Genomic DNA, 9897 nt, shown 5'->3' on the forward strand with positions numbered 1-9897 from the left:
AGATATTCTAAGGATAATTAACAGCTCTCTTAAATTCCCACACAACACATTCCCTTTCGAAAGATATTCTAGGGTAATTAACAGCTATCTTAAATTCCAACACAACACAATCCTTTTCTAAAGATATTCAAGGTATAATTAACAGCTCTCTTATAATCCCACACAACACATTCCCTTTCTAAAGATATTCTAGGGATATTTAACAGCTCTCTTACATTCCCACACAACACATTCCCTTTCTAAAGATATTCTAGTGATAATTAACAGCTCTCTTAAATTCCAACACAACACATTCCCTTTCTAAAGATATTCTAGGGATAACTAACAGCTCTCTTAAATTCCAACACAACACATTCCCTTTCGAAAGATATTCTAGGGTAATTAACAGCTATCTTAAATTCCAACACAACACAATCCTTTTCTAAAGATATTCTAGGGATAATTAACAGCTCTCTTAAAATTCCAACACAACACATTCCCTTTCTAAAGATTTTCTAGGGATAATTAACAGCTCTCTTAAATTCCAACAAAACACATTATCTTTCTAAAGATATTCTAGGGATAATTAACAACTCTCTTAAATTCCCACACAACACATTCCCTTTCTAAAGATATTCTTGGGAAAATTAACAACTCTCTTAAATTCCCACAAAACACATTCCCTTTCGAAAGATATTCTAGGGTAATTACCAGCTCTCTTAAATTCCAACACAACACATTCCCCTTCTAAAGATATTGTAGGGATAATTAACAGCTCTCTTAAATTCCACACAACACATTCCCTTTCTAAAAATATGCTAGGGATAATTAACAGCTCTCTTAAATTCCCACACAACACATTCCCATTCTAAAAATATTCTAGGGATAATTAACAGCTCTCTTAAATTCCAACACAACACATTCCCTTTCTAAAGATATTCTTGGGATAATTAACAGCTATCTTAAATTCCAACACAACACAATCATTTTCTAAAGATATTCAAGGGATAATTAACAGCTCTCTTAAACTCCCACACAACACATTCCCTTTCTAAAGATATTCTAGGGTAATTAACAGCTATCTTAAATTCCAACACAACACAATCCTTTTCTAAAGATATTCAAGGTATAATTAACAGCTCTCTTATAATCCCACACAACACATTCCCTTTCTAAAGATATTCTAGGGATATTTAACAGCTCTCTTACATTCCCACACAACACATTCCCTTTCTAAAGATATTCTAGTGATAATTAACAGCGCTCTTAAATTCCAACACAACACATTCCCTTTCTAAAGATATTCTAGGGATAACTAACAGCTCTCTTAAATTCCAACACAACACATTCCCTTTCGAAAGATATTCTAGGGTAATTAAAAGCTATCTTAAATTCCAACACAACACAATCCTTTTCTAAAGATATTCTAGGGATAATTAACAGCTCTCTTAAAATTCCAACACAACACATTCCCTTTCTAAAGATTTTCTAGGGATAATTAACAGCTCTCTTAAATTCTAACAAAACACATTCCCTTTCTAAAGATATTCTAGGGATAATTAACAACTCTCTTAAATTCCCACACAACACATTCCCTTTCTAAAGATATTCTTGGGAAAATTAACAACTCTCTTAAATTCCCACACAACACATTCCCTTTCGAAAGATATTCTAGGGTAATTACCAGCTCTCTTAAATTCCAACACAACACATTCCCCTTCTAAAGATATTGTAGGGATAATTAACAGCTCTCTTAAATTCCAACACAACACATTCCCTTTCTAAAAATATGCTAGGGATAATTAACAGCTCTCTTAAATTCCCACACAACACATTCCCATTCTAAAAATATTCTAGGGATAATTAACAGCTCTCTTAAATTCCAACACAACACATTCCCTTTCTAAAGATATTCTTGGGATAATTAACAGCTATCTTAAATTCCAACACAACACAATCATTTTCTAAAGATATTCAAGGGATAATTAACAGCTCTCTTACATTCCCACACAACACATTCCCTTTCTAAAGATATTCTAGGGGTAATTAACAGGTCTCCTACATTACCACACAACACATTCCCTTTCTAAAGATATTCCAGGGGTAATTAACAGGTCTCCTACATTACCACACAACACATTCCCTTTCTAAAGATATTCCAGGGATAATTAACAGCTGTCTTAAATTCCAACACACCACATTCCCTTTCTAAAGATATTCTAGGGATAATTAACAGATCTCTTAAATTCCCACACAACACATTCCCATTCTAAAAATATTCTAGGGATAATTAACAGCTCTCTTAAACTCCCACACAACACATCCCACATTTAAAGATATTCTAGGGATAACTAACAGCTCTCTTAAATTCCAACACAACACATTCCCTTTCTAAAAATATGCTAGGAATGATTAAGAGCTCTCTTAAATTCCAACACAACACATTGCTTTTCTAAAGATATTCTAAGGATAATTAACAGCTCTCTTAAATTCCAACACAACACATTCCCTTTCGAAAGATATTCCATGGATAAATAACAGCTCTCTTAAATTCCAACACAACACATTCCCTTTCTAAAAATATGCTAGGGATAATTAAGAGCTCTCTTAAATTCCAACACAACACATTGCTTTTCTAAAGATATTCTAAGGATAATTAACAGCTCTCTTAAATTCCCACACAACACATTCCCATTCTAAAAATATTCTAGGGATAATTAACAGCTCTCTTAAATTCCCACACAATACATTCCCTTTCTAACGATATTCTAGGGGTAATTAACAGCTCTCTTAAATTCCAACAAGACACATTCCCATTCTAAAGATATTCTAGGGACAATTAACAACTCTCTTAAATTCCCACACAACCCATTCCCTTTCTAAAGATATTCTAGGGATAATTAACAGCTCTCTTAAACTCCCACACAACACATTCCCTTTCTAAAGATATTCTTGGGAAAATTAACAACTCTCTTAAATTCCCACACAACACATTCCCTTTCCAAACATATTCTAGGGATAATTAACAGCTCTCTTAAATTCCAACACGACACATTCCCATTCTAAAGATATTCTAGGGCTACTTAACAGCTCTCTTACATTCCCACATAACACATTCCCTTTCGAAAGATATTCTAGGGTAATTAACAGCTCTCTTAAATTCCAACACAACACATTCCCTTTCTAAAGATATTGTAGGGATAATTAACAGCTCTCTTAAATTCCAACACAACACATTCCCTTTCTAAAGATATTCTTGGGATAATTAACAGCTCTCTTAAATTCCCACACAATACATTCCCTTTCTAACGATATTCCAGGGATAATCAACAGCTCTCTTAAATTCCAACACATCACATTCCCTTTCTAAAGAAATTCTAGGGATAATTAACAGCTCTCTTAAATTCCAACACAACACATACCCTTTCTAAAGATATTCTAGGGATAATTAACAGCTCTCTTAAATTCCAACACAACACATTCCCTTTCTAAAGATATTGTAGGGATAATTAACAGCTCTCTTACATTCCCACACAACACATTCCCTTTCTAGAGATATTCTAGGGGTAATTAACAGCTCTCCTACATTCCAACACAACACATTCCCTCTGTAAAGATATTCTAGGGATAACTAACAGCTCTCTTAAATTCCAACACAACACATTCCCTTTCTAAAGATATTCTAGGGATAATTAACAGCTCTCTTAAAATTCCAACACAATCCCTTTCTAAAGATTTTCTAGGGATAATTAACAGCTCTCTTAAATTCCAACACAACACATTCCCTTTCTAAAGATATTCTAGGGATAATTAACAACTCTCTTAAATTCCCACACAACACATTCCATTTCTAAAGATATTCTTGGGAAAATTAACAACTCTCTTAAATTCCCACACAACACATTCCCTTTCGAAAGATATTCTAGGGTAATTACCAGCTCTCTTAAATTCCAACACAACACATTCCCTTCCTAAAGATATTGTAGGGATAATTAACAGCTCTCTTAAATTCCAACACAACACATTCCCTTTCTAAAAATATGCTAGGGATAATTAACAGCTCTCTTAAATTCCCAGACAACACATTCCCATTCTAAAAATATTCTAGGGATAATTAACAGCTCTCTTAAATTCCCACACAACACATTCCCTTTCTAATGATATTCTTGGGATAATTAACAGCTCTCTTAAATTCCCACACAACACATTCCCATTCTAAAAATATTCTAGGGATAATTAACAGCTCTTAAAGTCCAACACAACACATTCATTTTCTAAAGATATTCTTGGGATAATTAACAGCTGTCTTAAATTCCAACACAACACAATCATTTTCTAAAGATATTCAAGGGATAATTAACAGCTCTCTTACATTCCCACACAACACATTCCCTTTCTAAAGATATTCTAGGGGTAATTAACAGGTCTCCTACATTCCCACACAACACATTCCCTTTCTAAAGATATTCCAGGGATAATTAACAGTTCTCTTAAATTTCAACAACAAATTCCCTCTGTAAAGATATTCTAGGGATAACTAACAGCTCTCTTAAATTCCAACACAACACATTCCCTTTGTAAAGATATTCTAGGGATAATTAACAGCTCTCTTAAAATTCCAACACAACACATTCCCTTTCTAAAGATTTTCTAGGGATAATTAACAACTCTCTTAAATTCCCACACAACACATTCCCTTTCTAAAGATATTCTTGGGAAAATTAACAACTCTCTTAAATTCCCACACAACACATTCCCTTTCGAAAGATATTCTAGGGTAATTACCAGCTCTCTTAAATTCCAACACAACACATTCCCTTCCTAAAGATATTGTAGGGATAATTAACAGCTCTCTTAAATTCCAACACAACACATTCCCTTTCGAAAGATATTCTAGGGTAATTAAAAGCTATCTTAAATTCCAACACAACACAATCCTTTTCTAAAGATATTCTAGGGATAATTAACAGCTCTCTTAAAATTCCAACACAACACATTCCCTTTCTAAAGATTTTCTAGGGATAATTAACAGCTCTCTTAAATTCTAACAAAACACATTCCCTTTCTAAAGATATTCTAGGGATAATTAACAACTCTCTTAAATTCCCACACAACACATTCCCTTTCTAAAGATATTCTTGGGAAAATTAACAACTCTCTTAAATTCCCACACAACACATTCCCTTTCGAAAGATATTCTAGGGTAATTACCAGCTCTCTTAAATTCCAACACAACACATTCCCCTTCTAAAGATATTGTAGGGATAATTAACAGCTCTCTTAAATTCCAACACAACACATTCCCTTTCTAAAAATATGCTAGGGATAATTAACAGCTCTCTTAAATTCCCACACAACACATTCCCATTCTAAAAATATTCTAGGGATAATTAACAGCTCTCTTAAATTCCAACACAACACATTCCCTTTCTAAAGATATTCTTGGGATAATTAACAGCTATCTTAAATTCCAACACAACACAATCATTTTCTAAAGATATTCAAGGGATAATTAACAGCTCTCTTAAATTCCCACACAACACATTCCCATTCTAAAAATATTCTAGGGATAATTAACAGCTCTCTTAAACTCCCACACAACACATCCCACATTTAAAGATATTCTAGGGATAACTAACAGCTCTCTTAAATTCCAACACAACACATTCCCTTTCTAAAAATATGCTAGGAATGATTAAGAGCTCTCTTAAATTCCAACACAACACATTGCTTTTCTAAAGATATTCTAAGGATAATTAACAGCTCTCTTAAATTCCAACACAACACATTCCCTTTCGAAAGATATTCCATGGATAAATAACAGCTCTCTTAAATTCCAACACAACACATTCCCTTTCTAAAAATATGCTAGGGATAATTAAGAGCTCTCTTAAATTCCAACACAACACATTGCTTTTCTAAAGATATTCTAAGGATAATTAACAGCTCTCTTAAATTCCCACACAACACATTCCCATTCTAAAAATATTCTAGGGATAATTAACAGCTCTCTTAAATTCCCACACAATACATTCCCTTTCTAACGATATTCTAGGGGTAATTAATAGCTCTCTTAAATTCCAACAAGACACATTCCCATTCTAAAGATATTCTAGGGACAATTAACAACTCTCTTAAATTCCCACACAACCCATTCCCTTTCTAAAGATATTCTAGGGATAATTAACAGCTCTCTTAAACTCCCACACAACACATTCCCTTTCTAAAGATATTCTTGGGAAAATTAACAACTCTCTTAAATTCCCACACAACACATTCCCTTTCCAAACATATTCTAGGGATAATTAACAGCTCTCTTAAATTCCAACACGACACATTCCCATTCTAAAGATATTCTAGGGCTACTTAACAGCTCTCTTACATTCCCACATAACACATTCCCTTTCGAAAGATATTCTAGGGTAATTAACAGCTCTCTTAAATTCCAACACAACACATTCCCTTTCTAAAGATATTGTAGGGATAATTAACAGCTCTCTTAAATTCCAACACAACACATTCCCTTTCTAAAGATATTCTTGGGATAATTAACAGCTCTCTTAAATTCCCACACAATACATTCCCTTTCTAACGATATTCCAGGGATAATCAACAGCTCTCTTAAATTCCAACACATCACATTCCCTTTCTAAAGAAATTCTAGGGATAATTAACAGCTCTCTTAAATTCCAACACAACACATACCCTTTCTAAAGATATTCTAGGGATAATTAACAGCTCTCTTAAATTCCAACACAACACATTCCCTTTCTAAAGATATTGTAGGGATAATTAACAGCTCTCTTACATTCCCACACAACACATTCCCTTTCTAGAGATATTCTAGGGGTAATTAACAGCTCTCCTACATTCCAACACAACACATTCCCTCTGTAAAGATATTCTAGGGATAACTAACAGCTCTCTTAAATTCCAACACAACACATTCCCTTTCTAAAGATATTCTAGGGATAATTAACAGCTCTCTTAAAATTCCAACACAATCCCTTTCTAAAGATTTTCTAGGGATAATTAACAGCTCTCTTAAATTCCAACACAACACATTCCCTTTCTAAAGATATTCTAGGGATAATTAACAACTCTCTTAAATTCCCACACAACACATTCCATTTCTAAAGATATTCTTGGGAAAATTAACAACTCTCTTAAATTCCCACACAACACATTCCCTTTCGAAAGATATTCTAGGGTAATTACCAGCTCTCTTAAATTCCAACACAACACATTCCCTTCCTAAAGATATTGTAGGGATAATTAACAGCTCTCTTAAATTCCAACACAACACATTCCCTTTCTAAAAATATGCTAGGGATAATTAACAGCTCTCTTAAATTCCCAGACAACACATTCCCATTCTAAAAATATTCTAGGGATAATTAACAGCTCTCTTAAATTCCCACACAACACATTCCCTTTCTAATGATATTCTTGGGATAATTAACAGCTCTCTTAAATTCCCACACAACACATTCCCATTCTAAAAATATTCTAGGGATAATTAACAGCTCTTAAAGTCCAACACAACACATTCATTTTCTAAAGATATTCTTGGGATAATTAACAGCTGTCTTAAATTCCAACACAACACAATCATTTTCTAAAGATATTCAAGGGATAATTAACAGCTCTCTTACATTCCCACACAACACATTCCCTTTCTAAAGATATTCTAGGGGTAATTAACAGGTCTCCTACATTCCCACACAACACATTCCCTTTCTAAAGATATTCCAGGGATAATTAACAGTTCTCTTAAATTTCAACAACAAATTCCCTCTGTAAAGATATTCTAGGGATAACTAACAGCTCTCTTAAATTCCAACACAACACATTCCCTTTGTAAAGATATTCTAGGGATAATTAACAGCTCTCTTAAAATTCCAACACAACACATTCCCTTTCTAAAGATTTTCTAGGGATAATTAACAACTCTCTTAAATTCCCACACAACACATTCCCTTTCTAAAGATATTCTTGGGAAAATTAACAACTCTCTTAAATTCCCACACAACACATTCCCTTTCGAAAGATATTCTAGGGTAATTACCAGCTCTCTTAAATTCCAACACAACACATTCCCTTTCTAAAAATATGCTAGGGATAATTAACAGCTCTCTTAAATTCCCACACAACACATTCCCATTCTAAAAATATTCTAGGGATAATTAACAGCTCTCTTAAATTCCCACAAAACACATTCCCATTCTAAAAATATTCTAGGGATAATTAACGGCTCTCTTAAATTCCAACACAACACATTCCCTTTCTAAAGATATTCTTGGGATAATTAACAGCTATCTTAAATTCCAACACAACACAATCATTTTCTAAAGATATTCAAGGGATAATTAACAGCTCTCTTACATTCCCACACAACACATTCCCTTTCTAAAGATATTCTAGGGGTAATTAACAGGTCTCCTACAATCCCACACAACACATTCCCTTTCTAAAGATATTCCAGGGATAATTAACAGCTGTCTTAAATTCCAACACACCACATTCCCTTTCTAAAGATATTCTAGGGATAATTAACAGCTCTCTTAAACTCCCACACAACACATCCCACATTTAAAGATATTCTAGGGATAACTAACAGCTCTCTTAAATTCCAACACAACACATTCCCTTTGTAAAGATTTTCTAGGGATAATTAACAGCTCTCTTAAATTCCAACACACCACATTCCCTTTCTAAAGATATTCTAGGGATAATTAACAGCTCTCTTAAACTCCCACACAACACATCCCACATTTAAAGATATTCTAGGGATAACTAACAGCTCTCTTAAATTCCAACACAACACATTCCCTTTCTAAAAATATGCTAGGGATAATTAAGAGCTCTCTTAAATTCCAACACAACACATTGCTTTTCTAAAGATATTCTAAGGATAATTAACAGCTCTCTTAAATTCCAACACAATACATTCCCTTTCGAAAGATATTCCATGGATAAATAACAGCTCTCTTAAATTCCAACACAACACATTCCCTTTCTAAAAATATGCTAGGGATAATTAAGAGCTCTCTTAAATTCCAACACAACACATTGCTTTTCTAAAGATATTCTAAGGATAATTAACAGCTCTCTTAAATTCCCACACAACACATTCCCATTCAAAAAATATTCTAGGGATAATTAACAGCTCTCTTAAACTCCCACACAACACATCCCACATTTAAAGATATTCTAGGGATAACTAACAGCTCTCTTAAATTCCAACACAACACATTCCCTTTCTAAAGATATTCCAGGGATAATTAACAGCTGTCTTAAATTCCAACACACCACATTCCCTTTCTAAAGATATTCTAGGGATAATTAACAGCTCTCTTAAATTCCAACACAACACATTGCTTTTCTAAAGATATTCTAAGGATAATTAACAGCTCTCTTAAATTCCCACACAACACATTCCCATTCTAAAAATATTCTAGGGATAATTAACAGCTCTCTTAAATTCCAACACAACACATTGCTTTTCTAAAGATATTCTAAGGATAATTAACAGCTCTCTTAAATTCCCACACAACACATTCCCATTCTAAAAATATTCTAGGGATAATTAACAGCTCTCTTAAACTCCCACACAACACATCCCACATTTAAAGATATTCTTGGGATAATTAACAGCTCTCTTAAATTCCCACACAATACATTCCCTTTCTAACGATATTCTAGGGGTAATTAACAGCTCTCTTAAATTCCAACAAGACACATTCCCATTCTAAAGATATTCTAGGGACAATTAACAACTCTCTTAAATTCCCACACAACCCATTCCCTTTCTAAAGATATTCTAGGGATAATTAACAGCTCTCTTAAACTCCCAGACAACACATTCCCTTTCTAAAGATATTCTTGGGAAAATTAACAACTCTCTTAAATTCCCAC

The sequence above is a fragment of the Oncorhynchus clarkii genome, chromosome 27, assembly GCF_045791955.1.
Source record: "Oncorhynchus clarkii lewisi isolate Uvic-CL-2024 chromosome 27, UVic_Ocla_1.0, whole genome shotgun sequence".
Taxonomy (NCBI): Eukaryota; Metazoa; Chordata; class Actinopteri; order Salmoniformes; family Salmonidae; genus Oncorhynchus; species Oncorhynchus clarkii.